The sequence below is a fragment of the Protopterus annectens genome, chromosome 1.part1 (genome assembly GCF_019279795.1).
Source record: "Protopterus annectens isolate FY-2018-M chromosome 1.part1, PAN1.0, whole genome shotgun sequence".
Classification (NCBI taxonomy): Eukaryota; Metazoa; Chordata; order Ceratodontiformes; family Protopteridae; genus Protopterus; species Protopterus annectens.
Window position 1 is genome coordinate 454,859,322 of NC_056726.1, and position 16,835 is coordinate 454,876,156.

A 16,835-nucleotide genomic window follows, 5' to 3' on the forward strand; every position below is an offset into this window, starting at 1 on the left:
TTCAGTTGATGTAAATAATAAACAATTAATAAACGGAATCAGTAAACAACATGTTAAACGCATAATATTTAACAGGCAGAAATGAAGCCATGAACATGAAATGTGTATTAAAGTGGTTACAATAATGGTGACAGTACAACTCATTCATTATTCATTATTTAGAATCCCTTGTATACAATTACTACATACATTTATTACATATGGTTTCTGCCTGTTAAATATTAAGCATTTAACATGTTGCTAAATGAAGCCATGAACATGAAGTGTGTATTAAAGTGGTTACAATAATGGTGACAGTACAACTCATTCATTATTCATTATTTAGAATCCCTTGTATATAATTACTGCATACATTTATTACATATGGTTTCTGCCTGTTAAATATTAAATATTTAGCACGTTGTTTACTGATTCACTCGAGTGAATTCCTTGTTTTTTCAACATACAGAGACTGTTCTTGGTGTTACATTGACTTAAGCTTAACATTGATGGCTTAGATTGTTATATGAACATGAGATAAAAAGAGTCCTTAAATATCAGTAAACACACATTCACACTGGTGTTGCATCAATATTTACTTGCAAAAGTGTGAATTTCTTCCTAAAATTACTCACTTTTGTCTGGTTGGCTTACCCAATCAACAGTTTAATAAAATGATGAAGTGGCATGACATGTAAGTTGAAGATGTGTAGAATTTATAAATCATATTTCTTGCTCGCTTATAGTGTTATTATAGCTTCATTGGCAAGGCCTGCATTTACAGCAGAGGATAATCATAATATAGCAAGTGTCATATACACAAGGGGATGGATGTAGTTTCTGAATTAGTAGAATGGAGAACGTATGACTAATTCTTTTGTTTTTACAAATGTAGTTCTTTCAGAGGGTAGTTGCTCTTCTCACAGGGAACATAGCAATCAGTGATTAGTGAGCATTCCATGGTAAGGCAACTGCTCTGTAACACATCACAAAAGTACACAGGTGCAAGTGGAGACCTGAACAGAATAAGGGCAAATCACTTTTAGGGGAAAAGATCGGACAATAATGATTACAAGTAAGTCATTCCACTCTAAGCAATAGTATGAAAATTGCTATAAATGTACATAAAAATAATAATAGACAGTCACCTTTTATTGCAGGTATCATTAGCAAGCACAAAGACTTGTAGCATGCTTACAAACTGTGGCTAAACATAAGCATCTATAGTTTTACCTTTACAGAGGTCTATAGATGCTGTGGTACCATGGTTGCACTGATTTCTTGGATTTGTGCATTGTAATTTCTTATTGTTAGTTTTGTTGAAATCTATTACAAAAAAAAGAACAGATAACTAATATATGACAGACTTTTTTAAGTTAGGTAAACTATTTTATTTATAAGCTGACATTTCTTTGCTTTGCTGAAGTATTTTTGATTACACATTGTGATAGGGCTAGCCGTCATGTGGTGTAAACCTTAGCTCTAAGTGGTTTGGTCACATTCACTAATACTGATGTAACTGAAAGTTATTTTTTTGACTAACATTTATTATAATTTCAGTTAACAATATACATGTCAAGAGGAGCTATACTGGCTCACAGTTAACTGGAGAGGGATGAGAAAGGATAAGATAAAGACAGAAGCTCCCAGGCATATTGTTCGGTGGTTACATTTTATTTCATTTATGTTATGCATCAGATACGAGTAAGCAATGGGAAAATGGTAACAGAGACTTAACCTTTTAAACCTAAGGAAGAACTCAACCAAATAAGTATATATATTTATCACTAATACTCTTTCTGAATACCATTCTGAAATATTCTGTCCAGCCTCATTGAATAATTGCTAGCATAGCACTTCCTATATCTGGAAGTATAGCAAAACAGAGTTTTCACTGTGTGATTACTTAAACTGCTTGTATTAGAGGCACATGGGATGACCCTTTAAGGACAGAAGGTGTTTCAGCTATACAGCAGTTCCGAATGCTTATGACTTTTTTTCTTCTTAAGTCTGTTATGGACAAATTCAGGGCAATAAAGCCAAACTCAACTAGCTATGGACATGCACGTTTCAGCCTTATTATGGCTTCATCAGCACAGCATAAGTAGACTGTTTGGCTAACCTTTAGAAACACAAGGTTGCTGTACCTAGCTGATATCCATAACCATTAGGGTGTCTGTAAAATATCCCAATTAACAAACTAAAACAATGAGTAAAAAGGCCACACAGACAAACCAATCAGTAAAAATTAAAAGAAAAACCTAGCAAAGCTAGAATTTTAACACCTGATGTCCTCAAAGGGTCATTTGCATATATCCCATGTGTCTCTAATACAAGAGGTTTAAGGAATCATACAGTAGAAACTCTAGCTTCACTAGATTTTACTTTTATTTTTCTATGATTGGTTTGTATGTGTGACCTTTTTACTCATTGTTTTATACCCAGAAGTATGAAATTCTTACTTAATTTTAATTAATGTATTGGTTACAGTTTCCTTACAAACCTCTCTGACTTCCAGCTCCTTGATAAATCAGCTAGTCAATTGTAACTGTCTGACTGGTAAACATCACAAAACACTAATTCAATGTTAGTTTTTCTTTTTTCTTTTGCAGGGGGCAGCCCTTTCACCCTTCCATGTGTGGGACTTAGCTCCCACACACTCTTACTTATACATGCTAACTGCATGGCTATACAGCTGTAGAGAGAAACACACACACACACACACACACACACACACACACACACACACACACACACACACACACACACACACACACACACACACACACACACACACACACACACACACACACACACACACACACACACACACACACTTATGGTAGCAACAGTACTCTCATTGTCCCATTAAAACAATGGAAACTACTGGCGGACTGCAAAATCAAACAATTTTAACCTGACAAGCTAGAATTTGTTGAGTTATGTTTTGCCAAAGTGTAGGGAATCCATTGATTACATGTTGGACTGATTGGGGGTTGTAGTTTAATTTTCTCTGTCTGATAATCAATTTCATGGCAGCCAGAAACAAATTTCTTATGCATTCAAAATCATTATTAGTTACACTAAGAGATGGATGAGGAAGGCAACTTCTTGAATTGGGAAATGCTGCTCCCGAAAGTGTTGGCCCACTTGGTTTAACTAAAAGCCTCAAAAGATTAGATGGCTATGAAAGTTGGGCAGGTATAGAAAGTATTTTCACATACCAATTATTGAAGTGTGTCTGCTCCAGCAAGGATTGTCACAGTAAACATTTTGGACAGTACATGACAACAGAAGAAGATGTTATTCTGAATATTCTGAAGTTATATATCAGTGAAAGTAATTTATAGATGGATGACTATTATGTGCAACTGTTTTTTCCCCACTGTGCCAGAAGGAAGATTGCTTGGTTACAGAAAATACAGGTGACATGTATGCTGTCACCCTCATGACCAGGGCATGGACATGTTTTTGGATTTTTTTATAACATATGGTACATTATCTAGCTATACAACCGAAATAGAATGATGTTTCAATGAAATTGTATTAATCATTTTTTTCTGTTTGAATCAGGATATTTCCATTATAAGAAAGAATAGCTACAAGACAGCAATAATTCAGACATGTTAATATTGTTTCAGAGGAGTGGAAAAAAGTTTTCATGGAACTTAATATATACACAACACATTTTTTTTGTAATTTTATTAACAACATATTTGTGTTACAAAAAAAAAATCAGTGTTATTGGCTGATTTTATCAGTTATCTTAGCAACACAATAGATTTGTTTACATATTAAAATAAGTAAATATATATATATATATATATATATATATATATATATATATATATATTGCTATTTAAAGAACTTCCAGTTCCTATCTACTTTATAATGGTCACCCAATACATATTAAAATTAATATAATAAAAAACCAAGCTGTTAGGCTGTCTAGTTTAGTTAGTGATAACTACCATGCTCCTAACCGCTCAATCAAAAATAGGACTAAAACTGCTCCATGGCTTACAAAAGAGACAAGGCATAAAATTCTACTAAGAAATAAAATCTGGGCCAAATGGCGAACAACTAGAAACCCAGCAGATCATCAAATATTTAGACAGCTGAATAATGCTACCAAAAAATCAATACTTCTAGACAAAAAAAACTTTTACCATCACATCCAGCAAACTCACAAACATAAACCGCAAAAGTTCTGGGCAGGTATAAATAGACTCCTACAACCAGGTCAGTCCAAAATCCCAACCCCAATAGGCTCCCCCCATGAGAATCCAAAGCATATTGCTAATGCCTTTAATACCTTCATTACTGAGACAGTCCAATCTCTAGCTAATTCATTACCTCCTGGTAGCACAAGCCTGTCATCCTCCTTGACTTGTTTACCTCCCTCATTTCATTTACAACCAGTCCCAACATCCCTCATCTGCACTCTTCTTCAAAAACTAAAACCTTGTACCCCCCTCAGCTGACCTTCTACCAGCAGAATATCTACAGATAGCAGCAACAGTAGTAGCCTTTCCTACTTCCATCCTAATAAATAGAACCATTACTGAAGGAACCATCCCATCTATCTGGAAAATCTCCCACATTATCCCACTGCATAAGGGTGGCAACTCAAATGAACTCTAAAACTACTGCCCAATAGCTTTACTCTCTCCTTTAGCAAAAATAATGGAAAAATGTATCCACCGGCAACTACTAGACCACTTACTCCAAAATAACTTACTAGCTAACTGTCAGCATGGTTTTAGACCTTTCCACAGTACCACCACAGCCCTTTTATCCTTTTCAGACTGCATTAACAAAAATCGTAACAACAATACTCTATCCTCTGCACTCTTTATCGACCTCTCAAAAGCCTTTGATATGGTTAACCATCAGCTACTTATAAATATACTCAAATCCCTTTAGTTAGATACACAGGCATTACAATGGTTTAAATCCTACCTAGAAAACAGGCAACAGGCCGTGCTTTGGGAGAATAATCTATCCTCACACCTTCCTATTACCCTAGGTGCCCCTCAAGGCTCAGTCTTGGGCCCTCTCCTTTTCTCAATTTTTATCAATGATCTAAATGTAATAATTACTCAAGCTACATGTATACAATATGCAGACAACTCTACACTAATATGGTCCGCCACCTCTCCACCTGAACTTCAGTCCCTTACCCAAAACGTGCTTAACATAGCAGAAAACTGGTTCTTACAACACAGCATCCTCCTGAACCCCAGAAAGAGAAAACTACTGCTCTTCACTCCCACACAAAAGTCCTCCCCGATAGACATCACAGTTATATCCAACAATGGCATCTCCTGACCCAACCACCAAACTCCTAGGTGTAACAATAAACCATAACCTTAACTTTGACACACATATCAACACTACTATAAAATCAGTTAACAGAAAACTAGGCTCCCTCTACAGGATTGAACCCTTCCTTTCTCCAACAGCTAGAACTACTATTGCCCATACCCATCTAAACTCTACCCTCCTCTACGCCTCTCCCATTTATACCAAGTTATCAAAAAACAACCTCAACAAACTGACTACCTCCTACAATAACATTGCCAGATTTGCTACTGGTTCCTCATTTAGAACTCACCACTGTCAAAACCTAAAGCAACTAGGATGGCTGGAACTACATAATCAGCTTCAGTTTCACCAACTTATTATTGCCCACAAGATCCTTTATCATCCCTGTAATACTCCAATACTTACTAGCCTTCTCACCCTCTATAACAATCTTACAACCCTTCACTCAGCAAATAAAGTACTAGTATGTACATTTAAATCCAAAAATAAGGCTGGGGATTCACTGTTCTCCAACACCGTGGGTAAAACCTGGATTCTGCTTCCCAGTGAATTCTCATCTCTTTCTTCACTGCGACGTTTCAAAAAGCAACTTAGAGAATACCTTAAAAACCACTGGCTATGCCTATGTGGTAACCCAGACTAATAATCCTCTCCAACTATGTCTAAAGTATATCTATCTAACCATTTGCGATTTTTATATCTAACTCTTTCATTAGCCTTAGAGAGTAAAACCAGTTACGCTAACTAGTCTGTAAAAACTTACTCTTATATAGGAACCACTACAGAGCATGAACTTCGATAGTAAACATTTTTACTGTATGAAACTGTTTTCACCTGTATATACCTATATGTGTGCTTCTGTCTCTTTCTTTTTATTATATGCTACTTTAAAAGTTGCTATGCTGCTATGTAACAATTGTATTCTAGACTTTAAAATAGTACTGTACCTGAAGTTGCTGTTATTCTGTTTATGTGGAGCTTATCGCTGCGGGTCTCTACTGAAAATGGACATATATCCAGTTGGACTAGCCTGGTCAACAAATGTAAAATAAAAAAAATAATAAATAAAGAAAGAAATATGTACTCTTAAGTTATGGTTACTGGACAGATGCTACAATGAAAACATGGTAGCTAATGTACTAGACAAAGCAAAGATCGAAAGGAAAACACCATATACTCCTGTTTTTACCTTTGCTAACATCAAATCACAGCCACAACTTGCAGAAAAAAATAGGCTTCTGCTCTTGCATTAAGTTATAGTGTGGATGCTTTTAGCATGAACAATATAGTTAGGAATACTTGAAATACATTAAAGGGACATAATGATTTTTTTAGAATAAGTATTTGGTAATAAAAGGAATACGCAGTCAAAAAGTCTATATGATGGTATGAGCTTAAGCTATCAAACAAAAAGACCAGGTATTTTAAGTACGTTTTCTGTCAATAGTGTAGATTTATCACCAAGGTACCTTACAACGTTCCCAGGTTGTAATAAAGTGATAGCTCTCATCTAACATTTCAATTGCTTCTCAACAGGTTTGGTATATATAGTCTTACATGATAAGTGTGATGCATTTTATGAGGAAAAAACAGTATAGAAGTTGAGTTAAAGAACATATGATCACTCTTTTGCAATTAGAAAAATCAAGCAAGCAAACAACCAGCCAGAAAATGTATTACATCATTTTGTTTTAGGTATCAGAAATGGTGATTTTAGTTCAGTTTTAGACTACTAGGAGTTGGAATGACAGCTGAGGCTAAATGTTACCGTCAATCCTGTTAGTGGTGACTTTATGTTTGTTTGGTGGACACCTGACTGGGAAGAGCTTCACTGAAGGGACATGAGCTACAAAAGCAGAGAATACATTTATCAATATTTATCAATGTATTCTATCAATATGCAAGACAGACATTTGGCATTCTTACAAGGACTGGTAGTGGATGGTGGTGTGTGCTAAAATGTTGGGTAAACAGGATCATCTGTAGTATAGCTAATAAAAATTGACAGTCTAGTTTGGTAGTGTGGTCATAATATGTCATTATAATATATGTTTCTAAGATTCATAACCTCTTATTTTGGCATCTGAACCACTACAAACTTATTTATGTTGACAAGGCTGCCATAACTTTCAAAGAGCATGATCTTGTTTATACTTGCTATGTTAAATGTGAGTCTGTTAAGGCCTAGCCAGTTAATCAAGTCTCTTTGGTTCTTGTTGGAGTCTGATGTGTTATTATTCTCTGCCCTTTCAGTGGGGAGCACCACATCATTATCTAGATATAGCACTGATGTGGGTATAGTCCAACACAGTAACACAGGAGCAATAGTAGGAAAGTGGTCACAAGGACCATAAGATGCGTAGCCATCGACACCTTTAAGTAGACACATTTACAAGTTTGTTTCTTCCTTTTCAAGCACTTAATAGTGATTAACTCCTCAAACTGAGCAGGGCTGTACATGACTTTGTTGACCAGTGGCTGTAACTTATAGGTCAGGGATATGTTGAGTTAGGAACCTATCTCTCCAGTGAGTCTTGATTATTTGTTGGTGTAGATTTCGATCCATAGTGAAGATGCTTGTGGAACCACTGGTTTTGCAGAGAAAGAGACAGTCAAATAGTGTCAGGTCTTTCATGGCTCGGAAAGCAAGACACAGCTCATCTTGGAGCAGCTTGTAAGCAACTGAATGGAATGAGAGATGTGGTAATCTATGAGAGTAGCTGGAAGACTTAAAGCCATTGATAAAAAAACGAGAATGACAATCATCCTAGTATCAATCCTTGCAGCCCCCCACAAATAACAGTCACTGGGCTTGAGGCAGCTCCTACAGCCTTACTTTTATGTACTTGCAGGAGAGACAGACATAGTGCATGAAACAGACCAGTACCCTATTTGAGAAGCCTAGGCCATATTTTTTTCAAGGTTTTGGAAAACTCCATTAAGATAACTAGAAAACACCCTTCTTCATCCATACCTTTGATGCAGTTTGTCATGCTAAGGTGACACAGATGGATTTTGAATCCCACAACTGCCACCAATATTGTTACAGCCAGATAGATTAGATGGAGTTTCAATCCTACCACTGCCAACTACTTTGAAGGAAGGATGAAACCGGTATCAAATGGGTGGTCTCTTGTGCTACACCACTAGTATCCAGCAGAATAACATAAAAGAAAGTACAAGTCTGATTTAATAATCAAATCACCAAAAGCAACTTAGCCTTAAAGCATAAATGGAATATGTATCACTGTCCTGGGTATGGTTAGCAGTGTCTAGCATACAGGATATTTACAGGGCTGGGTTTTTGGTCTAGCACTCCCTATCCCTTTCTCACCTTCCTTTCAGTTTACCATAGTGCCTTCCAGTGCACATTATCCATGGTAACTGCCCTTCAGGCAAGTTACTATTTTCAGATACACAGAAATACATACATTCAGACACACACAGAGACATACAAGCAGACAGACACACACACACACACACACACACACACACACACACACACACACACACATACACACACACACACGCACACACACATGCACACGCACACACACACACACACACACACACACACACACACACACACACACACACACACACACACACACACACACACACACACACACATACTCTTCACATGGAAGTCTAACAGAATTCTTCAATTTCTCACATCTTTCTTCATGAAATGGTAATACTGTCACTCTCTGGATATAGCTAGGGACCACTAGTTACATGCTTCTCTTATTTATTTATTTAACATTTGTTTACTGGGAATGTCTGACTTGGAATGAGACAATTTTCAGAGGAGGCCTGGGGAGAAATCCTCCAGACGCATGCTTTTGTAACATGGGAGAAAACTGGATCAGCTGGAGGAAACCCACACAAATGCAGGGAGGACAGCAGACTCCACACAGAAGACACCCCAGCCTAGAATCAAACTGGAGAACCTCCTGCTGTGAGGTGACAATGCAAACCACTGCACCACTACACTGTCCAGATAAATATATTTCACTAGAAATAGTTTCAAGCACTCTACCTAACTGGAGGTGGATGCCACAATGTCTTAACCTACAATGGTAAATAATGATAGCCCTCTTCTTAGATAGTATGTCACAATAATACATAGATAAATAATAAAGATAAATAAGATTATTTGGATTAGCCACAAAAGTTAAAATGAATAATTAAGCTTTACTTAGTAATGCAAACAGCACAGACACAAATTAAATATACAGGGGAATTAGAGACTGCACAGGGAATTTCAAAGTAACAGTGAGTACATGGACAGAGTAGGTAAAGAAGAATATGATGGACTGCTAACTAAATATCCTAACTGTCCTTTACTAAAGAGTTACTGGACCTATTTGCTCTAAATTAGATAAATAAATAAAAATAAACAGACAGATTTGCATAAGAGTTACATGAATGTACACAAAGAAGTTTTAGACACAAGACAGCCCTAGCAGATTAATTCTGAGCCAGAACTACTAATTTTGAGCCAGAACACCCAGTTGAATCAACAAAACAATTATAATTGTCTCAGGAGGAAGAAGCATCACTTTATTAAAAATATATAAAAAACAATACAAAGTTTCAAACATTACATATGAGTGAATTAGGTTCTTCTGTTTTAATTCATTTGAAGCATTTTGTTTCAAAATATACATGTATGTACCAACATACCCCATGCTAGGACAAGATGGGCAAAAACTTAGACCAGTCCCAAATATATGTATTTCAGCCCTTCACTTCTATTCTAAAAAGAACAGACATAATCAGATTACATGATTTCTTCAACAGAAAAATATGACATCAGCTTTTTAAGTTGCTTGCTTTCCAGTAGCAAATTTAACTAAATCATTTTTTCATGTGTAATGGAAGTGTTTCTCAAGTGTAATGGCTTAACTACATCAGCACAGTTATCAAGGTCTTGCATATATCTCTTAGCTGTTTCCATATTAATATCTGCACCACTTTGCAGTTCTAGAGAGCTGCTGTTTTTGAAGTACAATTTGCATGCATTTTATGACTTGCTAGCTTCCTGAAGCAAGGAATTACATTTTACCCCTCATTTGCAGCTCTGTGCATTTTTCTTCCTGTCAACATCCTTATCACATTTGCAGAAAAAAATATCACAAGGTTACACACGCCATGCAGATCAAATATGTTGCCAGTATGAACATCAAATATGTTGCCAGTATGAAATAAATGAGAGAGAAAAACATCCGTCAATTATTTTTTCGCACCCTGGTATCACTCAAAAAATCCCCCAAAAAAAACAAAATTAGAGCAAAGGGTTTCAATCTTTTGGCATATTACCCCATACCATTCCCAGACGGACCATCTGCATTACATTTAACAGTACAGCATCTATGCTGCATAGTCATGTTATGGGTCCACAAGGCTAAATTCCATCTAAGAAGCTTTATATTCTGCCCTCTTGCTGTATGTTGCCATTTTAAAGGGTTATGCCCTGACACTCCTTCTCTATGGCTGCATACGTTTCCTTCCTGTATTAAAGTCTGCAGCTCAAGCACACATGGGATGGGTACACCTCTCCCACTGAGGAAATATACGTACAGCACCCACCCCATGGTTAGCAGTGTCGAGCTATGCAAGAAATTCTTGACTATAATCAGAACTGTTTAAAACAAATGTTTGAAATGCCTTCTCACAGGCTGGACCCCAAATAATCTCATTTGGTCTAATTTTCCTTAGAAGGTCAGTAAGGGGAGTAACGATTATACGATAGTGTGTACAAACGTCTTATAGTACCCCACTGTCCCCAAGACTGCCCTCAGCTGTTTCTTGGTAGTAGGGGTGGGCTGTGCTATAATAGCATCAACCCTGGGAGGTTCTGACTTAATCTTTCCACCACCCAGTCTATGACCTAGATAAGATACCTCTTCCATACTTCCACAACACTTGGTAGCCTTAATGGTCAAGCCTGCCTTTCTCAGTCTGCCCATCACCTACCTGATATATTGAACATGTTCTGGCCTGGACTAGCTGTTGATGGCAATGCCATTCAGGTAAGTAAGGGCATAGCCTCTCTTCTGGTTGCAAACTACCAACCTCTGGAAAGTTTATGGGGAATTCTTCATTCCACAGGCCATTTCTTTACAAACGCATCCCAAATAGGGGTTATAAATTCTGACCCTTTCTTGGTTGTGGGTGTTAAGAGTCAGTAACTCTTAGTAGTAATAGTTCGATAAGCAAACCCACTCAGCTGCCCTGTTCATCTGTCATGGGTATGGGGTTAGCCCTGTTCATCTGTCATGGGTATGGGGTTAGCCCTGTTCATCCGTCATGGGTATGGGGTTAGCATCTGGGTTTGTATGACTAGTTCATTTCCTGTTCACACAGAACCAGGTGCTGCCATCTTTCTTTGGTACCAGCTCCACTGGTGAGATTCATGAAGTGTTGGACTCCTAGATTATCCCCAGGTTCAGCATATCCTGCAGTTCCTCTCTCTCACAGTTTGCCTATTTCATGCAAACTGTAAGAGGATTGTTAGCTGGGCTGCTGGGTTCTGTGTGTACATGATGCTCTAGTAAACATGCCCTCAAATTCCTGTTGTACTGCCCCTGTTTCTTGAAACTGGCTAGAAGTTAGCTGTTGGGACGAGGCTACCCCATCCACCAAGGAATCTGACGGATCATCCCCAAGGAGATCAGTCTTCAGGTCCCTTTCTGGCTTCTTATGCCAACCACTGCAGACACTGAGTGTGAGGGCCTCTCTGTCATGATAGGGCTTTATCATGTTGACACAGTACAGTTTGTGCTTCTGCCTCCTACCTGGTAAGTCTGCCATATAGTTGATGTCATTCATCTTTTTCACAATGGTGACAAAACTCTCCAAGGCTGCTTGTTGTATCTAAGAGGCATAAGCACCATTATCTGCTGCCCTACAGAATAGTCTGACTCTGGGTGTCTGTCATGTTGTGCCTGCCAACTGCTCCTGAGCTATTCTCATGAGCACCTTATGCCTAGTCTTGAAGTTTCAAACAACAGGCATCTTATATGAATCCCATTCACCCCTTCAATCATCATGAATTAAAACTAGAAGCCCCCTTACCCTATGACCATACAGCAGTTCAGAGGGAGAAAAACCTGTAATTCTTGGGGTTCCCTGTATGGAAAGAGAAGTTGTTGCAAGTAGTTGTCTCACTCCATTTTGGACTGTTGAGCAAATGCCCTTAAGATGGTTTTCATTCTTGAGTTAATCCACATTGTTCGGTGAATAACAGTGAGAGGTAGTCTTTAAATGCTTTTCCCCACAGCACTTTCACAAACATGCCTGCAGGTCTGACATAAAGTTGGCACTTCTCTCCATCAGTATTTTCCCAGGGAAACCCAACCTTCTGAAAATGTCTTTCAAAAGCATTTTCCACCTTCTGCTTCAAGAGAAAACAGAGCCACTGTTTCCTGGGTATCTAGTGGCATAATTCACCAGTACCCGAATAGATTTCTTACTTGTGGAACTTGAAATACCTAAAAGTGACACGATATCCATAGTTACTTTGTGAAATGGATCCTTAATAACACACAAAAGCAACAAAGCACTAATGGATTTGTCTGCAGCAATCTTGTCACAGGTTCTGCAGTGCCCTGTGATATCCTTTGTAATTCTTTCCAAAAGAAATTCTGCATAAGCCATCATTTAGTATGTTTTTTACCCATATGGTCTACAAAAGAGATATAATGGCTATGACCAAAACTGCCTTTCAATAGGTTCTTAGTGTTACTAACTACTGTATTACTTCTCCATGCAGCTCTCTTTCAGGGCCATTCTTTGTACAATAAACATTTATCTCACTATTTAGAGCCCCCCCTGCCCTTGAGTATCAGAAGCCCCTTTGGCTAGCTCCATCACATTTTGTCAAGTAGGGCCTGAGAGCTGAGACTGCCTCAGCTCTTCCTTGGTAACTGTAGCCAGCACCCTTTCAAAAGGAAGTTTGGTTCTGTCTGCCAATGATGCTTCAAATTATGACCAAATACTATCAGCTACCTTTTCCCTACAAGTACTACCTCCAAAAGGAAGCCCATCACCTTTCAACTGTTGTTGCTCAGTTCATAGTTCTCTGCTACTGACTAGCTCTCCCTTTGAGGAAGCCACATTATCACCCTTGGACAAATATGTGGGCTGTGTTTTGACAAAGTCATTCCCTGCTAGGATATCAGCAGGTATGTCCTTAAAACACAACCAGCTGTTGGCTGTCCCCCCTTTGCAATCCATATAAACTCTGGCCAAAGGCATCTGTAAAGGTTTCACACCCAGTACCCCCACATAAGTGGACTGGCCAGGCAAGTAGTGTTCCTGCATGACCACTACTGGTTTGAATATAATTATGTTAAAAGCTGTGTCCCTTTTAGCAAAGGCCTTCTTCCTTTCAACTAGAATAAGATACAGACCTCTACACTGGCTAGTTGCAGGTGCTGTCTGTAGACAGCCCACCACCTGCCTTACTTCTAATCAATGATTGATACTTCCTGAGGCATATGTTCTCTCCTAGTCTCAGTGGACAATGGCGCAATATATGCCCCCTTTGTTTACATCTGAAACATTTAACCCCAACACTTGATCATGTACCAGAAACCATGGCTTTTCCATTTCCTGTACAAACTACTGTGATTGTTTAGGCTGTCCAAGGAGTTCCCTTATAACCATGTGCAGTGCTGAGTGCCCGGTCCATGCAGTGGCAACCTGCTAGTCAGGCAGAGGCCCTCCTTCATCCCATCTCTTCAGCAGTGTTACACTCTTAGTCTGTTAATCAAATCCTTATGTCCTCAAGTAAGTACTAAATATTTGTTCCCTCACCAAAAGCTCTGTAAGCATTTCAGGTGCAGACCTTACATCCACTCTTCCATCTATGAAAATAATACAGTCTGCAATACTGTCACCTGTCTTTATTCTATGCCTTCTAAATAAATTTATTTTGTACATTTTTTGTGTCAATTTAAAACATGTAAGCATCACCAAGTTTAGAAACTTTACGAGTTGCTTTAACTGTAAGAAAAGTAGTTGAAAACCTCATCCGCTGCTGTTGGTTAACTTGGTGTTGATTACACACCCTTTCAAAAGCCCTTATAAATGATTACAAAATAATTCACCTGTTTATAATTATGAAAACGTTTTGTAGTGACTCGGGCTTCTAGGATATGACTTTCACCCTCTTCATGACTCACATGCCCCTGGTGAAGGATGATTATTTCTTTCTTGTGCTGACATTGCTTCTGCCTCCTCCCAAGTTATGCCTGCTCTCTTTGCATCATTAGCAATTGCATCCACTAATTGAGTTCCAGATGCCTCCTTATCTCAAGTGGCAGATTCTCTAATTCCAACTGGACTTTGAGAGTCTCATGGGATGGAATACATTGTTCTTTGTCTGCTTCCTGCACACCTGCAAGGACCTCTCCAGGTTGTATTTGCATTGGACACAAAACTGGCATCATCTCCTTTTGGAGATATTAGTATGTTGGATTCCTTTTACTTTGTACTACTTTATCAGCTGTGCCACAGACAGTTTAGTAGAGCTCATTTTCTGCTAATATTTCCAAACTAAATTGACTAAAAAATAAAATAACATCTGTGTACAACCAGGCCTCTGTATATTTTGCTTTGTGTCTGTGAGTATATATGCACACCTTTGGTAGCAAGTTGTTTTGGGCTGAATAAGTTAATTTTCAGTATCATCACCAAATGCCACCAATATGTCATGCTCTGGTGGCACAAACGATGCTTCAGTCCAACCACTATCATATATAATGTCACTGCCAAATAGCATGGATGGGGTTTCAGTCCTATCATTGTCAACCAGTTGTGAAAGATGGAGCAACCTGGCAGCAGAGGAGTGGTCTCTCAAGTCACACTACTGGCAACCAGCAGGGTAAAATAAAAGAACATGCACACATCTGATTCAGTAATCAGCTCACAGCATGCAACCGCTCTTCAAGAGCATGAAGGGAATATGCACTGCTGTCCTGGATATGGGCCTCCAGCATCCACACCCAGACTGAAATGCACATGGGCCACTTACAGAGCCGGGTCTTTGACTTAGCACTCCTGACCCATTTCTCATCACTCTTGTCTGTTTCTTCTAGTGATGTACAGTGTTTGCCATTATCCCTTACCCATGGTAATTACCTTTTAAACAGGTTAACACACACACACACGCACACACACACACACACACACACACACACACACACACACACACACACACGCACGCACACACACACACACACACACACACACACACACACACACACACACACACACACACACACACACACACACATATCAAATGTAGCAAATCTCAGCACATTCAATAAACTGTAATGTTATCAAGAGCCTGTAAATATGAAGAGAAATAATATCAACTATGCAAAATTTTGACATGTTGTCAGGAGCAGATAAGCAAGTAGAATGTTGAAGTGAAATTAGGTCGACGCTGGTAATGTCGACTAACATCCACTCACATGCCATCCACAGATATCATTGTGTATATTAAACCAAATCACTTGTGTGATGTATGATATGCTTGCATATTGTAAAATGAAGTAATCACTATTGTATAAAGAATAACACCTGCATTACTAAAATACAAAGAAGTCATCCATGGTGCAAAATTCTGAATACTGAGAGTAGACATCACCATGCATGTGATTAGCAACAGTGTGGAATAAGCTATAGGCATTGCAAGCTCATTGTGAAGTACGGATGTGAATGCAACTGAATAAGGCTACTATCACTGCTGTATGAGGATAGACAAACACGTAACAAAGTGAAATGTTGTAAAAGTTTGGTGTTTAAGAGACTAGATCATAAGTAAAAAATCCTAATAGTCCTATTTTTGAGGCTCAGTGTAATATTTTTATGAGGTCTGATGTGTATAATTGAAGACTACATCCCTAAGTTAGTAAACACATACACAGTGCAAATTACATGTAGCTCAGCAGTGGGGCATATTGTGCAACTTACATTGTACATGACTTGAGACATGGGTGACGGTAATGCTCTGTCTCTGTATGCACATCTTGTACTTTAAGTAAAATATGACTTGTTAATAATACATTGTTCAGCAGGTTAACACAATGTCTTTCGGCTTCTCTCATTAGGGGTTGCCACAGCAGATTACCAGTCTGCAGATTGATTGGCAGTGGAGTTTTTATGGTGTTGAGTTGCCAGCCTGGTGCCCAACCTTCACAGAAGGAACACACATACGCACCTGCCTGCATGTCTTTAAAACTCACTTGACTGCATGGAGGGCATGCAGATTCCACACAGAAGGCACTCCAGCTGAGAATCAAACCAGAGAACCTCTTGCTGTGAGATGACAATTCTAACCACTGCACCACTAAGGCTGACTAAGTCGTTTAGCAGGTCACATATTCATTATTATGTAGTACAATGACACACATTGACTAATATTTGGTGATAATATAAATGTCCTGAACAAACAGTGTAGTCATTTTGCAGCTAGGATTTATTTGTTGAAGAATAAAAAGCTACAGCTGCACCTC